This window comes from Aplysia californica, unplaced genomic scaffold (assembly GCF_000002075.1).
Source record: "Aplysia californica isolate F4 #8 unplaced genomic scaffold, AplCal3.0 scaffold00075, whole genome shotgun sequence".
NCBI lineage: Eukaryota > Metazoa > Mollusca > Gastropoda > Aplysiida > Aplysiidae > Aplysia > Aplysia californica.
In genome coordinates, this window is record NW_004797345.1 from 984237 (window position 1) to 988143 (window position 3907).

Below are 3907 nucleotides of genomic sequence, written 5' to 3' on the forward strand. Positions count from 1 at the left end.
ATAATTTGTCTATTATTTGCGTACCTTGCACTAAAACAAGGCTGCACGTCCACTGAATCAATGGACAGATATTGAATTGTACAAGTTTACAAGGCATCAAAGAACATGTAGCTTTTTATAGATAGGACCACCATATTTTGGTAGCAGTAGTAGAACTGTTAGCTATGTTGGTTGTTTATTGTTAGCTTCAGGGGAAAAGATGGACATCAACATAATAACGGTCATTTTGTACAGGAAAACACAAAGGCTGATAGACAGTGGTATAATCATAATAGAAAAAATATTTATATAGACTTTGGAGTTACACTTCATTATATGCCTTTACACAGGAACGCCAGCAAGCGTGTTGTGTTATTAAAATATAAAAAATATTGCACAAAAGCAATGGCAATGAACACTCACATTATCTGGTGGTGAAGTTCAATAAATTTTGATTAAATATCGTTTTTGAGGCTGTGAGGCTTTCGTCATGTCATTAGTTCTGTGTTACAATGTTTCTTAACTTAAACTTCTTACTCCCATAAATGTAGGTCCCTACTCAAAATAATACGGTCTGGTTTATGTTGTTGATGTTGCTGTTGTTGTTGTTGTTCTTGGAAGTGGTGGTGGTAGTGGTGATGATGTCGATGTTGTTGTTTTTTGCTGCTGTTGTTGTCGCTGTTGCTGCTGTTGTTGTTGTTATTGTTATTGTTGTCGTTGTTGTTGTTGTTTTTGTTGTTGTTCGTGTTGTTGTTGTTGTTTGGGGGGTGTTTGTTTGTTTGTTTTTTGTTGTTGTTTTTTGTTGTTGTTGCTTTGGTCGTTGTGTTGTTTTGAATTTTTGCGCCATCCAGGTTTCAGTTTTTAGTTATGAATCTCAGAATAACCAAGCATGTGGGTGAGAAAAGGAATACACTCCTCCACTGATGAGTTGAATGTGTCCAGTATGGCATCGTGTGTTGCAAATGTGGCTTACGTGAACTGTGTTGGATCAGGCCTCTTGAAATGTAATTGTCCCTCGAAGCAAGACGTTTAGACAAAAGACCAAGTACACCCTCTTTTTTATAATCACTTTGCGTCCTGTACGGGGTGCCAAAGGCTTTTTAAAAAGATTTAAAAAGCGAAATGAAAGCAGTTAAACATGTTAAGAAGTAAAAGTTTTTTGGATACTTAAATTTCAAAATGATTTCCGTAATCCAGTTTTCTACCTGTGTCTTTGTCGAAATGTCAGCTCACGACTAGATCTATGGATCATTTTTTTAAAAAAAAGTTTTACCTGGTTTTTTACATTTATGAGTTGGAAAAGTTACAAATGTCATTTTGAGAAGTTACTCTAAAACTGGAAACACATTGATTATTGATGAGAGGTTGTTGTTTTTTTCATCGTTGTCGACAGCCATTGAGTGCAAGCTGTTTTTGAAACAACTGTACAAGTCGCGTCAGGCCATATGCAGCCTTAACACTGAATTTTAAAAATTAAATCTGAAAAAAATTAATTGCCTTTTCTTTCTTGTAGGATTGGGAGTTGGTCTATTGTTTACCTTAAGGTCGTTGGGGACAAGCTGGTAATAGAACCATACCCTAACAGAAAAATATCGGGGTGTACACACTGCTGGCGATTAGTGGACAAAATCGAAGCGTGTTTTGTTTGATGACGGGAGTTTCCGTCTCGAGTACTTTACCTCATTGAGGACGCTCCTTCTGGTCATTCATCATTGTCTGAAGACGCCCTGTTGTGGTACACTTTAAAAATAAAAAGAAGCATACAGATTCAATTCTGTTTTCCTGCTCTGAAGAGTCGGGCAATGGCATGTATATTACGATTAATGTACGTAGCTTCGGGTCTCTGGTTTGTAGGTGACGGTTAGAATAAATGAGCCGAAACGTCGCCTTTGGTCTGGTGCAGATCGGTCATATATTATGAGTCTGCTACGTCGCTACCTTAGAATTACAAAGTTCTATCTGACATTTTTGGTCATTTTGAGTTACTAACACCATAAGGTCAGAAACCAAATGTTCTTTCTGCTCTCTCAAAATCGTAAAATTGTTCGAAGCCATTATCAAGATATTTTAAAAATTGCATTCGAAAAAGCTTGACTTGTGAAATTCCAAATTCTTAACGTCAAATTTCTCAAAAACAAGTTAGTGAGCAGACAGAACTTTGTAATTCTATGGTGTGTTAAAGAAGTAACAAATATAGATTTAGTTTTTAGTTTCCTGTCATCCGTGTATTTAATAACTTCCTCTAAACAATAACAAGGATGCCTATATTATCTATTACTTAGCACATTTTCTTTATGGGAAAGTCTCTAAGAAGTAAATGTCTACTCCCTGATTCTTAACGTAAGACGCGGGACGTCATGGTGATACAAATATGAGCCCACGGAGAGTGAAGACCCTAGATTGACGTACAAGGTCAGACAAGTCCCGATTGGTAGCTCAAGTTTATTATTTTAAATTTTATTGATGCAACGATGATTATTATTTAGATCTATTTGAAAGGCAAAACTCACATCTGCGATATGATAACGCCAAATTCCTCAAAACAACCCAAGTTCAGAACGCTCTGTTGAGGATTAGAACTACGGCCATCTAAACCGTAGTCCAGCACGACAGCAACTGAGTTAACAGTGCGTCCTTAGGATGTCAGTTATACCAAACAAATCGAAAGCAAGATAATCAGCCGCTATCAACGTCAAAACCACCGAAATACAACGACCACCATTAGGGAAGTTTTCTAAGTCTAAATTATCAAGTTTTTTGTCCCCCTAATATAATTAAACCTATGGTCAACCCTAGCTAAGATATGCCATAGTTCACCACCTTCACCACCACCATCATCATCATCATCATCATCATCATCATCATCATCATCATCATCATTATCATCATCATCATCATCATCATCATCATCATCATCATCATTTCCTTTCTCAACCTCGATCAGGGTATAGGTCAGCGAAAATACTTTCCTCTTTTCTCTACCCTGGGCTATCTTCTTGGCATAATTCCGCGTCTTTTCACTTTTCTGTACATTATACCTCATTCTCTCACCCCCTTAGTTCGTCTACAGGTTCCACATGGCCTGCTCCTTGATCTTTTACTCTGTCGATTCCAATCCAACACTTCCTTTGTTATACAGCTGACTGGATTCCTAAGGTTACTTCCAGTCCGTTTGCTACCACCTTCTTCCCACGTCAACGTTTCCACCGAGGAACAAACAAATCGACGGTCCTCGGTGCATGCAGAGTACTTTAAGACACATTGGTACATGTAATTTACAGTTGCTTGTTCAGCAGCTTGCCGAGGCAAAATATAATGATGTAGTGCTGATTCGAGCCCGACCAAACTCGTGCGATGATAAATGATTTATGGAAACCGCATAACCTGTCTAGAGGGTACTCGCGATAATGAGGAGGATGATGATGATGATGATGATGATGATGATGATGATGATGATGATGATGATGATGATGATGATGATCATTTCTATAGCATCCACTCCCGTACAATATTTGGGGTCTCCAATGGCCGAGTGCTTACATTTATTGTGACACAGCTTTCAGGTGTGTGATCACTGACGTAAAACAGAATAACTACAGCTCAAACATCAGAGTGCTGCACAATGACGACTAGCAATGGCGTGTTTGTAATATATCTGTATGTTTCTTTTTGTATATCTATAGTATTATTTTATGTATTTATGTATTTATCACCGCATGTACGTACGTTTGATGCGTTATGCCATTGTAAATTAAATTTCACACGGAGATCAATAAAAAGTAGAATTTCATTTTATGAAAGGCTCTACGTGTTTTACTATGCCTTCGTCTTTACATAATGTTGCATAACAAAAATACAGATTGTACGTTATCGCTAATACTCTCGCTCGCTCTCGCTCTCTCTCTCTCTCTCTCTCTCTCTCTCTCTC